General features: G+C 46.1%; 1 pseudogene; it reads left to right on the top strand.

Annotated features, from left to right (window-relative positions):
* Positions 1 to 12,259: 12,259 nt before the first annotated feature.
* Positions 12,260 to 17,372, top strand: part of LOC114914571 (BTB/POZ domain and ankyrin repeat-containing protein NPR5-like) — a 33,689-nt pseudogene continuing 28,576 nt past the window's right edge.

The following is a 17,372-nucleotide window of genomic DNA, read 5'->3' as shown; positions in this document are numbered from 1 at the left end:
CTGGTACTCTGGTCTTCGATCGAAAAGTATCCACTCCTTCGGGCAGCTCGAGCACTCTTTCGTGGCTCACTTCAGTACCAGCCGGAAGCCGCCGCGAACGTCGGACTGCCTCTTCTCCCTCAAACAAGGAGAAAATAAGATGCTCCGACACTTCGTAGCGCGATTCAATACGGCCACGCTCGAGGTCCGGGATCTCAACGAAGACATGGCCATCTTAGTCATGAAATGGGGACTGAGGGCATCCCGATTCACCTACTCCCTGGACAAGACCCTCCCCCGCACATATGCCGAACTGCTGGAGCGCGCGTACAAGTATATGCGCGTAGACGAAGGAGCCTCCGACCGGCGTTCAGCCGAGTTCAAGGGTCCGAAGGAAAAGCGAAGGAAGGGTCGGGACCCCGCCGAATCTAGCAGACCCCCGACCGATGATCGGGTCTCGCCCCCGCGACGAAACCAAAAGTCGCCCCGACGGCAGACTCCAAGGCCGATACGCCCCAGGTATGACTCCTATACTCCACTCTCCGCTCTCCGTGCGTAGATTTTGATGGAGATCGAGGGGGAAGAATACCTGCGACGGCCTCCGCCTCTGAAGGCAAAAGGCCTCGACCGATGAAAGTACTGTCGATTCCACCGGGGCCACGACCATAATACCGAGCAATGCATCCAGCTTAAGGATGAGATCGAAGCTCTCATCCACCGAGGGTATCTCGATAAATTTCGGAGGAACCCGCCGACTCGGCCAGTGGCCGACCGACAACCCCAGCCGACTGAGGAAGCGACGACTAATCAGCCGACGGTCGGGGTCATCAATATGATTTCCAAATGACTTGGCCCGGGGACGACTGCTGGAGGGGAGCCCACAAAGAAGCTGCACCCGGACGACGTGATTACTTTTACGGAGGAAGACGTTCGGGGCTTCCAAACTTCCCACGACGACGCTGTTGTTGTCTCGACAACAATAGCCAATTATGATGTAAAAAGAATTTTTGTAGATAATGGAAGTTCAACAAATGTTTTGTTTTACTCGACCTTCTCCCGGATGCAACTATCAACCGACCGACTCAAGAGGGTCCCTGCGCCCTTGGTAGGCTTTGCCGGGGACGCCGTCGCGACGGAAGGTGAAATTACCCTGCCCGTGACGGTCGGCACCGAACTACGGCAAAGCACGGTTCATTTGACTTTCACGGTTGTCCAAGTGCCTTCGGCCTACAACGCCATACTTGGAAGACCCAGACTTAACGCCCTCAAGGCGATCGTCTCGACGTACCATCTCCTAGTTCGATTTTCGATCAGGAACGGAGTCGGGGAGATGCGCGGAGACCAACAGCTCGCTCGCCGATGCTTCCAGATCTCCGCTCGGAGCGACGAGTCGAGGGGCTCCCTGACGATCGACAAACTGGACCAACGGGAGGAGGAAGAACGGGGCTCATTGGCCGAACAGCTCGTGTCAGTCCCGATTGCGAAAAACCCCGACCGGAAGGTTTGGGTCGGGTCTCAACTACCCGACCCAGAACGGCAACGGTTGACAGAGCTGCTGACGGCCAACGCCGACATATTTGCTTGGTCGACAGCAGATATGTCGGGCATCCCCCCAGAGACAATAACCCACTGACTCAACATCGACCCGACGATGAGGCCGGTGAGGCAGAAGAAAAGGACTTTTGCTCCCGAAAGACAGAAGGCCATCGACGAAGAAGTGGACAAGCTGCTCGAGGTGGGCTTCATCAGAGAAGCCACATATCTCGATTGGCTCGCCAATGTCGTCATGGTCAAGAAAGCCAACGGGAAGTGGAGGATTTGTATTAACTACACTGACCTGAATCGGGCCTGTCCAAAAGATAGCTTTCCACTTCCAAAGATCGACCAGCTGGTGGATGCGACGTCTGAATTTCGACTGCTCAGCTTCATGGACGCCTTTGTCGGGTACAACCAGATCCAGATGGCGCCCGAAGATGAGGAGCACACTGCCTTCGTGACCCCCAAGGGCCTCTACTGTTACCGGGTGATGCCCTTCGAGCTGAAGAATGCCGGCGCCACCTACCAAGGACTTGTCAATAAGATTTTCAAAGACCAGATCGGGCGCAACATGGAAGTATATGTGGACGACATGCTGGTGAAAAGTGTGCAGATTCCGAATCATGTTCAGGATCTCGAAGAGACCTTCCGCACTCTACGACAACATCGAATGAAGCTGAATCCGACTAAGTGCGCTTTTGGGGTGACCTCAGGGAAGTTTCTCGGATTTCTGATTTCTCAGCGAGGGATCGAGGCCAACCTTGAGAAAATAAAGATGATCATCGACATGCGTCACCCAAACACCAAGAAGGAGGTCCAGCAACTGAACGGAAAGATCGTTGCCCTCATCCGATTCATCTCTCGATCGGCTGAAAGGTGCCTCCCGTTCTTCAAAACTCTGAGGCAGGCGAAGGGCTTCTCTTGGTCGGACGAGTGCCAACGGGCCTTTGAGGATCTGAAGAGGTACCTGGCTTTCCCGCCGCTGCTAGTAAAGTCGGGGGTCGGGGAGACATTGTATCTCTATTTGGCCACCTCCCCAGAGGCGGTCAGTTCGGTGCTCGCCCGAGAAAATGAGAGCTGAACCCATCAGTCCATCTACTATACCAGCAAAGTGCTCCACGGCGCGGAAGCCCGGTATTCGAAGACGGAAAAGATGATTTTCGCCCTGACTGTCTCCGCACAGCGACTCCGACCATACTTCCAGGCACATGCCATTGTGGTTCTCACCAACCAGTCCCTGAGAGCGATATTGCATCGACCCGATACCTCGGGACGACTAGCGAAGTGGGCGATGAAGCTTAGCGAGTTCGACATACAGTACCGACCGCGACCTGCCTTAAAGACCCAGGTCCTGGCCGACTTTATCGCCGAATGCCCGACGGCCGACCAAGGGTCGGAAGGTATGGACCCGGGACGAGACGCGGTCTCCGAGCCAGACCCGATCTCCATCTGGGTACTGCACATCGACGGAGCTTCGAACGCTCAAAGGAGTGGGGCTGGGTTCCTGCTCACCAACTCGGATGGGGTAGTCATCGAGTACGCCCTTCGATTCGACTTCAAAGCCTCCAATAACCAAGCCGAGTATGAAGCGCTCCTTGCCGGCATGAGGATGGCGAAGGGACTTGGGATCGACAGCCTCCGGACGTTCTCCGATTCTCAACTGATCGTGGGGCAGGTCAAAGGTGAATTCGAGGCGCGAGACCCAGCCATGGCAAAATATCTTTAGAAAGTGAAGGATCTCGTGACATGCCTTAGATATTTCAAAATTTCCCACATCCCTAGGACGGAGAACGCCCGGGCCGACGTACTCTCCAGACTGGCGACCTCAGCTTTCGACTCTTTGGGCCGGACGTTCGTGGAGAACCTCGAGCAGTCGAGTATCGACCGGACCGAAGAGATGCTACAACTGACAGCTGAACCAAGCTGGATGGACCCGATTATCCGGTTCCTGACCGACGGGATCGACCCTGAAGATCCCACGGAGGCCAGGCGGCTCCGATGGTCGGCCTCCCGATATATGATCATGGATGGCCGACTCTACAAAAGGTCGTTCTCCCTTCCCTTGCTCAGGTGCTTGGGACCGACCGACGCAGATTATGCTCTCCGAGAAGTGCACGAAGGAATCTGCGGAAGTCATCTGGGGGACAAATCCCTAGCCTACAAAGTCCTGCGACAGGGTTACTATTGGCCCACCATGAGGAAGGATGCGGCTGAGTTGGTCCGGAAGTGCGAACCTTGCCAGAAGTACGCCAACGTACAGCACCGACCGGCCAGCCAAATCGCTCCTATTGTCGCTCCATGGCCCTTCGCTCAGTGGGGGGTCTACATTCTCGGTCCTTTCCCTCCAGCATCGGGTCAAAGAAAGTTCATAGTCGTCGCCATCGACTACTTCACCAAGTGGGTGGAGGCCAAGCCCCTGGCGCAGATTACCAAACGGAAGATGAAGGACTTCGTCCAAAAATCCATCATCTTCAGGTTCGGATTGCCACATACCATCATCACCGATAATGGACGGCAATTCGACAACCAAGACTTCAGAGACTTCTACGCAATGTTTCACATCATGCACCGACTAACTTCAGTTGGGCACCCACAGTCCAATGGCGAAGTCGAGGTGACCAACCGGACCATACTACACGGGCTCAAAACCCGACTAAATGAAGCCAAAGGCCTCTGGGTCGACGAGCTAGGCTCCGTTCTGTGGGCTTACCGAATGACCCCCCGTGTTCCGATCGGGGAGTCACCTTTTGGTTTGGCCTATGGGACGGAGGCGATGATTCCACTCGAGATTGGACTGCCATCTAACAGGGTCGAGCGGTATCGAGAGCCGGACAACTCTGATTGTCGGAGGGCCGACCTAGACCTCCTCCCCGAACTGTGGAACGAGGCCCAACTTCGCATGGCTTCATACCGACAGATGGTAGCCCGGTATTACAACACCAAGGTCAGACCAAAGCTTTTCAGGCCTGGTGACTTAGTCCTGAGAAAGGCAGAGGTCTCGAAGCCCCTGGACCAAGGGAAGCTGGCTCCGAACTGGGAAGGGCCCTACATGGTAGCAGACACCTATGGGCCGAGGGCTTAGCGACTGGAGACTCTGGAAGGGAAACCCATTTCCCGGACCTGGAACGCCGACAACCTGAAGTTGTATCACCAATGAACCTTGTACTTGTTCATTCGAAATACAAATCCAGTTCGAAATTTCAGAGTTCCAACTCTTCGACTGACGATCGGTGCTCACCAAGAAGGTCGGGTCCCGACGTCCCGACTCGGACTCGGTATCCGCGTGAAACCGACGACCCGACCGCCAACGACGTATCGAGCGCTCACAAAGGCCATCCACGGCGACGGGAGTTGACACTCCTTCTACGGTTGAATTTTCGAGCCAGACCGTCGGCTAACCTACCGACTGAGCCCCGACCAAAGAAAGGCGAAATGCCTACGCGATCGCCCTCGCGACTTACCGATCGAGCTATGGCTGGTCGAAGGATATTCGGCTTGCCACCGTCTATCACACAATGCGACCTCAGTCGCATTCATGACTCACCGACCGAGCTACGGCCGGCTGGAAGATATTCGGCTTACCACCGTATATCATGAGGCACAGTATAAATACCCGACATAAGGGTATCGGGATCCGACTTATCGTCGATCCCTCGACTAAATGCGCCGGACAACATTCGACTGAATGCGTCGGAAGAGACCTGACTGCCAAACCATTATCCGGCGGTCGGTCGGCTTTCGACTCAACGAACGCGCCCGACTCACGGCATGGGGAAGGATGCCCGACTTACGACCTCGACCATCGGAGGCCGATCCAAAGTCGGGACTTGTTCTACCTTCGTGGCGGCACGAGTTGCCGAACGTCTTAACCGATCTATATGGGTTAGCGACTTACGTGTTCGGATGCATTCTACAACACGTGAGAAAAGAGAAAAACAGGCAAAGGAAAAAAAATTAAGTCCAAGACTTTGATTTCATTAGAGATCAAAATAGGCTTTACAAAATCGGGCCGAAGCCCGATTACAAGTGTTCTAAGAAAAACAAAAAGGATAAAAGAGGACGAGGCCACGGTCATCCTTTCGAGTCAATCTCCTCAACCGACGAAAGCTCGGGGATGACCGGCGTGTCCACCACGATCGGCACTTGGTCGACTGCCGGAACAGGATTGTCGATCGGCAACAGACTGGCGGTCGGTGCCGGATCACGAGTCGCGGCCGTCTCTCCTTCGAAAATCTGTTCCTGGATGGCCTCTCCCGCCACGGCGACACCTCCCGACGACAGGTCGGCCATCTCTTTCGTGGCTTGGTCCTCGACTCCCGACGGGATGATGCTGCTGAGATCCAGCTCCGGGTACAGGGCTTGAACCGCATCCCGACCATCCTCGTACCCCACCCGGTACGACGCGAAGCTGGACTCCAACATCTCCTCTCGGTACTGGCCGGTGCCGCGAAAGTCGTCCACCGCCCGACTCGCCGACTCCTTCGCTGACCTTGCTTCCGCTTTTGCCCGATCGAGAGAGTCCTTCGCTGACTCCGCCTCTGCCTTCGCTATGTCAGCATCGGCCTGGGCGATCGACAGGTCCTCCTCAGCCCTGGCGAGCTTCTCCAGACTGACCCAGAGCTGCTCGCGTTCGCCCTCGAGTTCGGCGGCGACGCCGTCCTGCTCGCACCGTAGACGGTGAGCAGTCTGACCCTTGCGTTTGGCTTCTTTTCGGGCCAACTTGAGCTCGGACCCGAGACGAGAGACCTCGTCCACCAACTTCGCCTTCCGATCGGTTGACTGTTTCAGGTGTTCGACCAGCATTGCCCAATCGACTTCGACGGCCGCCGCTCTGTCCTTCCAAGCCGCCCGGATGTTCCCGAATCTCCGATACCCGGCTTCAAGTTCAGACATGGTATAGATCAGCTGCGAATGCGGGCACTACGTCAGGAAAATGAAATAATGAAGACACTAAAGAAAGGGGAGGCGAAGTAAAACTTACCCCGACCATGGTCGGGTAAAACGAAGATAGCATCTCGGTTACTTATCGAGACCTCAGCACCTCCACGTCGGTCGGGAGGAGGATCCCCTGGCACAGCCTCCTGGCCAGGTTGTGGTCGGCCAGCACCGACGCTCCTTCGGGGAACTGAGCGCTGGGCGGCACAGTGCGACTCCCTGACCTTGTGTCATCAGCGGGGTCCATCGGGGCTTTCCCCCGATCGGCCACCCCAGCCAGCGGATTCGGTAAGGAGGGGATGCTCGAGTTCGACGCGGCACCCCCCGTTGCAGCCGCAGACGCCGTCGGATGGTGTTCGGGTTCCCGAACGGTATCTGACGCCACACCCGCCGGCGAAGCCGCCGACGTCCCTTCAGCCGCTTCCTCCGCCCGCCGCTCCTCCGGTTGCACCGTCGGAGCCGCGAGTGCTATCACCGGCTCCGACTGGTCGGTCGTCGATGCCTCGACGATCGGCGCCGCTGTGGAGGGTTTCTTCGATGGTCGTGAAGGTTCGGCCCCCGATGCCGGCCTCTTCCTCACCGCATACTGCCAGATTTCGACGTCGGTCGGCCTCATCCTCGACGGTGTCCCTGCGATACCGACAGAAATATTAATATAAGCAAGAGAACGAAAGCCAAATGAAGAGACGACCGGTGGATCGGGCGATACCTAGACGGGGGACCAAGCTCAGGCCAGCGTCATAGAGGGCTTGTTCGGTAACAAGCTCCCTCTGCTTCGGGACCGACATGTCCTTGAGTCGGTGGAAGTCCTCCCGGTCGTCCGCCTCCACCCGGCTGTTCTCATTCGCCTCGGTTCGGGGCACGCCCCAGTGAGAAGGGAAGCCCCAGGGAGAAGAAGATGAAACAAAGAAAAACTGGTTCTTCCACCCGTGGATAGACGATGGAAGGCCAGTGATGAAGGAAAGACCCTTCCGGGGGTTGAAGAGCCACCACCCTCGGGCCTTAGGGTGGGGTCGGAGGATAAAAAATGCCCGGAAGAGAGAGATACGAGGGTTGGTCGGCAGAAGCTGACACAACAGGGCGAAGCTGATTATTAGACGGACAGAGTTCGGCGCCAGTTGCACCGGACAAAGTCTGTAATAATCCAGCAGATTTCGGATGAACTCTGAAATCGGAAGCCGAAGACCCGTGCGAAGATCTTCGACGTACAGCGCCACCTGGCCCGACGGAGGGTTGTTAACCTGACCGCCGACCCCGGGGGCAGAAAGTTGGAACTGCTCCGGGATACGATACTGATCCCGAAGCCGATCAACGTTCGGCCCCGAAAGCGAGAAAACCTCAACTTCCGGAGCCGACCGAGGGTCATCGGTCGGGTTTTCCGATCGAGCCCCCCGAGATGAGTTTCCGGCCATCGCACCAGAACCAAGAAAGGCGAGACCAAAGAAGAAGGAAACGGAAGGAAGGAGGTTTAAAGGAAAGCTAAGGCAAAACAGGAGGAAGCACGAACCCTGGGTGGACCCTTGCGAGAGCGGAAGAGAAGGCAGCTGCCGGCGACGACGGAAGAAGCACTCAGGCAGAGTCTCCACAGCAAATCGTCAAAGATGGGGCTTCAAGCGCAAGTGGTCCTATATATATAGGGCCGTTCGATGGCCAAGATGACCCCGCGCCGACGAGATCTCCCGGATGGGTGACACATGGCGGCATCCCGGGAAGGCCGCACCGCCTTCATTAAATGCAGAGGATGCCGGCCCAACGACCTCCGACATGTGGCGAAAGGGCCACGGTTCAGAGTTAAATCGCCCGCGGTGATTAGCATTCCCGATGGGACGCCTGACAGCGCCCCACGGTCTCAGAACCGGCGCTGGGCGGCGGTTTGCGTTCCCCAAAAAAGCATCGGACGCCCGGTCGTCTGACACCGAATCATCCGGCACCCGATCGTCTGACATCGAATCGTCCGACGCCCGATCGTCTGACACCGAATCGTCTGGTGCCCGATCGTCTGACATCGAATCGTTCAACGCCCGATCGTCTGACACCGAATCGTCCGACGTCCGATCGTCTGACATCGAATCGTCCGACGCCCGATCTCCTGACACCTAATCGTCCGGCACCCGATCGCCTAGCACCAGATTGTTTGACGTCCCATCATCCAACAACGGGACGTCTGACATTGACCTGACCGGACCATCTGTCGGTGTGATCGGCAAACTCGATCCAGGACGTGGCAAGGAATCCACTCCTTTCGCCTGCGTGGTGGCACGGGGTAATGCGACGTCAGGCTCAGGAGTGAGGGGGGCAACTGTTGGGATATACCGACTGACCGACCGACTGACCGATCGACCGACCGACCGATCGACCGACCGACCGACCTTCCGATCGACCGACCGACTGAAACCGGCCGACCAACCGAAGGTACGTCGGTCGGACAGACCCTTTCTGCCCTCCCGACCGACTGTACCAGGAGGTCCGATGCCCGACTCCCACGACACGTCCGACTGACCGTCGGAGGGTCCGAATCTCTACCCGACGCCCCTCAGCTGGCCACCGACCCAAGGTCGGTCGACTCCTCCGATCGTCGTACTACTGTCAGAGACTGTCGGTCCTGATAACAGCATGCGGCACTGCCGCCTAGGGGCATTATCCCACTTAGAGCATGGGTCAACCCTAGCGATTTGACAGCCTCACGGCGATTTGACATCTTTACGGTGACTCTGACAGTCTACGGTGAATTGACAATTCTTCAATTGTCCGCGCCATTAATGACGGCGCCATACCGCACTCCACTATATATATCGGGGAAGGCAACAGTGCTAGGGGCTCCGAGGAAAAAACTCCCAGGCTTGCTCTCTCTCTCTCTCTCTTTCTCTCTCTCGATTGAGCTCTCTATTGCCCAGTCTTCTCTCTGACTTGACCGCCGGAGGGTCCCCGCCGGAGCCGCCTCCGGTCAGTGCGGACTTTCTTTTGCAGGCATTCGTTCCCGACGACCAGGCGACGAGGGGATTGACCGCAACAATAGGTAAATATTTCTTCCATTCTATATTGTCTTGAGGTTGTGGTTCCGTTTTCATTTTCTCATGTTGGAATAGTTAGCAAGGTTCAAGTGTAGTATTAAATCTAGTATTTAATCTTGGATTTCTTTTCTATTTGAGAACTTCAGTTCCATCTTTTTATCTGTTTAATACTGTATGAGTTTAGGCTATGAGGGGTGCAAGGGCATGTGAGGCATTTGAAGAGGGAGACAAGGAGGAATCTATGCAGGCATTGGATGATCAAAGAGATAAAGGTCAATCTAACCCCATCCCCTCCTCCCTTTGCTCTGTCACCCCTTTTCTTGTTGGTATATATATGTGACATGGGCTATAGATTTATTTTGTTAACTACATGTTTTGGTCCCAACTCTCCACACATTCAAAGCACAAATCTCCATCCTCACTGTTTGAGTTGAGTTCATCTTCTGCGCTGCTGACAGGTTGCCACTCCTAACGTAGAGCAGTAGGAATAACATATCCATTTAATAGGGTTTGAGTTCCTCTTTCTTCACTACATTTATTTAATTTTATTTTGGATATTGGGATAATATAATGAGTTGAAAATAAAAAAAATAAATAAGCCTTTTTTTCTTTCCTTCCCACCAATGCTGCTTTACTGCATGAATAGTTTTTCTTGTTTGATCAGCATAATTTTCTATTCATCATGATCTTCTTTTTGGCTACAAGTTACCGTTATAAGTAGAAAAGATACATCATTCAGCTACAGACAGACAGCATCCGCTATAGACAGTATCTTGTATCATATGAATGCAACATTGTGTGTGACTACCGAATTCAGGATTTCTTATTTCCTTCTTGTTTGTTATGTTCAAGGCTTAAAAACATTCCTCTCAGAATGAGAAATCATATATATAGACATGCCATGTATTGTCTTAGACCGAATAGTATGTCTGCCCTGATCTATCATTTTTCTCCTCCAATCGTCTGTGCACACTATTTTTTTTTTACTTCAGGAAAATATTGTGGCACCATTATCACAAGACAAGGATTTAGGAAGCTTGACTAGTGAACTGAATTAGATTGAGATGAAGAAATTCTTACTTATTGGAGAAAGAACTATTATTACAGTTAATATATCTTGGAATTTTAAATTTTGAACTACTAAAAGAGTAACCCATTTAAAAAAAGTAATTTCGCATTACATGTGTACTGTCACTACTTACAAATTCATGAAATTTTTTTTTATAGCATATTCTGGTAGTATATATGATTTCTTCTACATCATCTATGTTGTATCTTCTTGCTAATTAGATTTGCATCTCTAGCCCTTTCTTATTGCATGTTACTGTGAATGGACACCAGTATTATAGAATTAGGGCTCCTTTGATTCATCAGAAGAATTTTTTTCTTTCTCAGAATGTTATTTTTGAAAAGTTAATTTTCTGAGAATATGATGTTTGAAAAGTAATTTTGATATATTTGACTGATCATGAAAAAGTGACTTATATTTGATTGAGTATTTACTTTTCTAAAAAAATTATATAAATATTTATTATATTTTTAATACAAAAAAAATCTTATACTATTATATACAGTATGGTTGTTTACAAATAAAAAATTATGATGATTAAAGATATTTTTGACCATAGATCGTAATGGAGAAAGGTTTGAGGTGTGGTGATGAAAAGAATATTTATTTCAGTTGTAGATCTATAGATGGCTTTTAAAAGGGTATTTTCAGGAAAAGTTCCTTCAATTTCCATCCAATGAAAATTTCAAAAACCCATATTCTACATGGATTTTTCTTTCACATAAATCATGAGAATTGTATTATCATAAAAATACTTTTTTCATTTTTTTTTTCAAAAATTTTAACTAAATAAAAAAATTTTTCTACTTTCTGTTAACCATACCCCCCCCCCCCCCCCGCCCCACCTCCCCAATTTTCCGTAAAACGAAACCAGTCCTTAGTTATTATTAATTTTCATATTAATTACTATCTTTTTGCTTTTATTTCTAATTTGTTATTAAAGTGTTCTTTGATTTGATATGCTTATATATTTTCTTACCGTACAATAAGAAATTATTAGTAATGTCACATATATAAGACTCCTAATTTAATGATCAAATACACACCAACATATAATAAATGGCCTGCATGGAAAAAATAATAATAATAATATTGATGTGGTTAACTTGGTTCTTCCCGCCCGAGACTAACTCATTTTCTTTTCTTTTTAACCCTCCAACACAAACACCATCCAATTATTTGACACTTGCATAAAATTAATGTTATTTGTAGAAAAAATGTCGTAAATCATCAATAGATTTAAACAATTTCCATATATAAATTATACCCTCTGATCTCCAAATTTTTGCTTTCTCTCTCCGGCACACACATGACGCCTTCTTCCATAGTGGCACCCACTCGGTCAGTGTCACTTTCCCTCTGATTTAAGCATCCTATTGTCCCCTATGTCCCCCCAATTTACTCTCCCCTCTTTCCTCTCCTGGAGACAAAAGAAGAAAGAAAGAAAGAAAAAAGAAAAGAAAAGAAAAAAAAGAGTTCGCCATCCCACAAGACTCAAGTAGTCACAGCTGGTGGTGAATGTACCAGTGCAGTAGAAAGAAATGGGGTCATGAGAGAGAAAGAACTCTCACTCCTCTATGTCTCCCCTCCCTCCTCAGATTTCTCTTGGTCCTGTCTCTTTATATCTCCCAACTCTCATCCATTCCTCCTGAAACGATCTATAGCTAGCTCATAATTAACAGTTGGAGTCCCTCAAATCTCTCTGTGGACTACCTCAATCTCCTCATCAATGGCCAAGCCTTCAGCGACGTCGCATTCAACTTTGACGGCCACCTCATCCACATGCACCTGCGTCCTTGCCGCACACAACCATTTCTTCCGCCGCCTCTTCTATGGCCCCGACAGCCCACCAGGGCTTAACCTGCTCGACCCTCACCACCACCAGGACCTGCTTAGCTCTTACTCCCCCTTCGAGCCGGCCTCGGGAAGAGTGGGGGTGAAAACTGGTACGGTGATCCTGCTGAATTCAATGGGTTCCGAGGCATTCCTGCTGCTAATCAGATATTTATTAAATTAAATTAAATTAAAATCAAATATTTATATAATTATAAATCATAAAGATTATAAATTATTATATTTTATTAGTATAAATAAGTATTATAAATCAATAAGAATAATAATAATATTTTTAATGAAATGATAGTTTGGTAAAAATGTCATACAAATATCATCCTTTCTTTCATTCCTCCTTCTATCCATCTTTTTATGTTTTATCAAACATATAAGAAAATGGATGGCAAATCCATCTATCCTCTTGCTCATTCATCCTTCCTCCTCTATCCATTCTTTTTTCAATCTATCCTTCGTATCCAAATAGAGGGTAAGTAAACTAAGAGTTAGATCAAAGAATTATTTTTATATAAACTAAGAGTCATATGGAGATCAAAAATCCAATTTTGCATCATTCGTGAGTGGGGGCCTAAGAGTCATCTTTTATATCTATAAATAGATGGATTGGAGTCTTAGTATGGACAAGCCATTAAGGGCCTCTTGTATGACTCTATATGTTATGCATGAATGAAAATCCCCATACTTTCCACTAAAAAATTCTTTCTTTCATCTTGTTCCCTATATTTCTTGCACCCAACAAAATTGATATCATAGCAAGGTTCTCTTTTCTCTCTAGTTGTCATCTAAAGCCTCCAAACTCCATCTCATATCATCTAACTAAGATCTACTTGTCAACTCAATTCTATTATGGCAAGAAGGCCTTGTGCAAGTACAAACAATACTACCATCAACTACATATAACCTAGCCTAGTGCTAGTCTTCGATAGTGAAAGCTAAGATTTTTGGAGCATTTAAATAAGGACTTCATCTCTCAAACTTTGTGGGACTTAGTTGAAGGTGACTATAAAGAACCATCAAATGAAGAAGCATTTGTAGTATGGAGTCAAGCAAAACAAAGAGGGTATGAAGAGAACCAAAAAAAAGATGCATGAGATTTACTTCTCATTCAACATGAGGTAAGCAAAACTATCTTTTCTAAAATTATGGGTGCAAATAAACCTAAAGATGCATAAAAAATTCTAAAAAAGAGTTTTAAGGCTCTGACAAAGTTATCTCGATCTATTATGCTTTAATCCTCATAGAGAGATTTTGATAATTTACCAACGAAAGATCATAAAACAATCAAAATTTTTTTCTTAGAATTGTTAGAACTATTAAACAAATTAGAAGCTATAGTAATACTATTCAATATAAGAAGATTATTGAGAAAATTCTAAGAAGCTTGCATGCTAAATTTGATTATATTGTTGCTACAATCGAAGAATCAAAAGATTTATCTATTCTCATCTTGTATAAATCAATGGGGTCACTTGATCCAAATGAATAAAAAATGAATACATTTTCAATTCAACATTTTGAGCAAACATTTCAATCCAAGCTTACTACAAGAGAAAAAAAAAATCTACAAGTATGGAGCAAGGAGGAAAAGAAAGAGGCTCATCCCAAAGAAAAGATCAAGGGAAATAGAAGTAATCTTCTAAGGAAGCATGAGGCAAAAGAAAACACATTTGAGGTCAATCCAATCAAAAAATGATAATACCAATTTGTTGTGCTCTGATACCACTTGTTAGGGGAGGAAGAAAGAAAAAAGAGAGAGAAAATATATCATAAACAAATCAAGATAACGTAGATTGACCTCAAACCTATCTCCATGGGGCATGCAAACTTCACTATGAAAAAGAAAATCAAACAAATATGAGAGAAGCTTACTACTCAACCCTTAAATAAAGATCTCTCACCGGGAAGTCCCAAAACTCTCACACCAACCCCACTTACAAGGAAAAAAGCCTCACTTTCTCTTCTCTTCTCTTTTCTTCTCCTTTTCACAACCAGCCATCTTCTACCAATCATCTTCATGCCAAGAGCAGGAATTGAAGTAGATTCAGCAACAAGCAGCCATATTATCTTTAATTTATAATAATCTCTATTTTATTTGCTGTTTTTGTTCTTTTCATCGTGAACTAAATTTTTTTTGCTAAAACTAAGATGTAACCACTCTTTTGATACAATATTTAATATGATTGGATTCTAGATTTAATTTTTGTTCATGAGTATATATGCAAATCTATTTTTAATACTTTTAGATTATTGATCATCTTCTAATTGATCTAATGGGCATAGATGATACGGATCAAGTACTTCTATGTTAATGCTTCTTGATTTGTATACCTTGTGTTTGAATTAAATTAAGGTTCCTATGCATGCCGTAACTTTAGTACGCTTTGCATGTAGCATGTTTTAATTAGAGGGTTTCATAGAAATTAATGCATCATTGCTTATTTAAATTATGCCTGGACCAAAGGGTAGTTAACAAGTAGTGATAGTTTTGCTACACCTGGACCAAAGGGTAGTGAATTTTTTAGAAAACTCCACCATCACATGAAACAAAAATTGATCTAGTTTGCATGATTATTTGAATATTGTATTGATTGAGTTGGTGAACTGATTATCTTGTGTTTATCTGCTCTTGATTTCAATCCTAACAATCACATCCTTTTTGATTTTTATTTTATTTGCATGTGTGTTCAGTGCATGACCCGTGTTGGATATAGTGACATGGTGCCATTTGATCCAGAAATAGAGAGGATAATCTGAAGACTAAATCGCGCTCAAGAAAGAAATATGGCAACTGAAGATCCGGGATTAGATATAGTAGCTGAGGAATGGCAAGAAGCTATCCAAGTAGTACATCATTCGTTGAATGATTATATCACACCATCGGTAGCCGACGCAGCTTCGAGCATTAGGAGACCGTCCGTGCGAGCAAACAACTTCGAGATAAAGCCGGCGATAATCCAGATGATTCAAGCTACTGTCTAATTTAGTAGACATATTCAAGATGATTGAAATGTCTATATTTTAAATTTTTTTAAATTTTATGATACTTTTAAAATTAATGGGGTGTCGAATGATGCTATTAGATTGAGGTTATTTTTTTTTCTTTACGTGACAAAGCTAAAAGTTGGCTTCATTCTCTTCCTGCTGGTTCTATCACCACATAGGATGCTCTAGCTCAAAAATTCTTAGCTAAGTACTTTTTATCTTTCAAGACTGCAAAGATGCATAATGATATTACTTCTTTTATGCAGATAGAGATGGAGTCACTGTATGAGGCTTGGAAGCATTTTAAGGAGTGCTAAGGAGATGTCCATATCATCAATTATCTGTTTGGTTTCAGGTACAAATTTTTTATAATGGTTTATCTCCTACTAATCATTCTATGATTGATCTTGTTGCAGGAAGTACCATTAATCGAAAAACTGAGGAGGAAGCTTTTGATTTGATTGACGAGATGACATCAAGTATAATATTATGAAACTATATATATATATATATATATATATATATATATATATATATATATATATATATATATATATATATATATATATATAACTTTTGTACTATATACTGATTTTCATATTATAGCAAAGCTAACGGTATCTCGGATATCTTTAATTTCATAACTTTGATCTTGATCAAATTGATATTGCATTCTTATGATGTATTTGAATTATATATCACTATGATTTAGATCTGTTTTATAGATGTATCTGTTACTTACTGAGCTATGAAGCTCTTATGATTTTTAGATTCAAAGACTATTTTTGGGATCAAACCTTGACGTTTTGGGATTTGTGTATACAGATGAGGTCGGTCTATAAAAGATGATTATTTTTGAAATAGTTGGGCTTAATGATGTTGTATAAACTTATATGAATTACTATAAAGTTAAAGTTAAAATCGAGATAGAAAATGGTTAGTTGTTCTATTATTATCACTGCTTGGAGTATGCCATTTTGGATATGATATTAAAATTTTATCAGGTTGGGAGCCTTGCATGCCTATAGGAATAGTATTCTATAGATATGTGGTAGCTGTTCACATCCCTAAATTATATTTTAATTTATATTCTAGATCGGAGGCATGATAATGTAAAAACCTAGGATTCTTCCTCTCACCACCATAACTACAAATCTATTGTTTTTGGTTCTCTTCATTGATCTTTGAGTGTAGAAGCAATTTAAGAGCATAATGGAGAAAGCATCCATCAAGGATGTGATGAAGGTCCTCATAGCCTCACACAACCAGAACATGCACCAGCTTTGGACCACCTGCTCCCACCTCATCGCCAATTCGGGCCTCCTATGGGAAGTCCTCGGCAAGCATCACCAAATTGAAATCGTCGCCATGATTGAAGAGCTCCGCCTCAAGTCCTATCATGCCACAATAGCATACTTCAGATAGTGGTAATAATAGAACAACTAACTATTTTCTATCTTAATTTTTAATTTTAACTTTATAGTAATCTATATCAGTTTTATACAATATTAAATATAACTATCCCAAAAATAACCATCTTTTACAGACCGGCTTCATCTCTATACATAATCTCAAAATGCCAAGGTCTGATCCTCAAAAATGATTCCTAAATCTAAAAATCATAGATAAAAATTTATGAACTTCATGGCTCAGTAAGTAACAGATACATCTATAAAATAGATCTAAATCATAATGATATATAGTTTATATGCATCATAAGAATGCAATATTAATCTGATCAAGATCAAAGTTATGGCATTGGTTATTTATAACCACTGCTATAGATCAAACATATGGCAGGTTTAGTGATAACCGCTGCCATAGATTCTACGGCAGCAGTTCCAGGAGCTACCATAGCCTCTTATTATAGTAGTGGTACTCACTTTTTTTTTGCCTTTAGCCCTTACTATGGTACCATGATACCTCTCATAGCAAATGATCTCAAAAAGATCCATGCTTATGCCCCATAGGGGGCATATCAAATCCACTATTACGCCTCATGATGGACA

This window comes from Elaeis guineensis, chromosome 10, assembly GCF_000442705.2.
Source record: "Elaeis guineensis isolate ETL-2024a chromosome 10, EG11, whole genome shotgun sequence".
NCBI lineage: Eukaryota > Viridiplantae > Streptophyta > Magnoliopsida > Arecales > Arecaceae > Elaeis > Elaeis guineensis.
The sequence above is the reverse complement of the archived record's forward strand: the minus strand, read 5'-3'. Positions and strand labels throughout refer to the sequence as shown.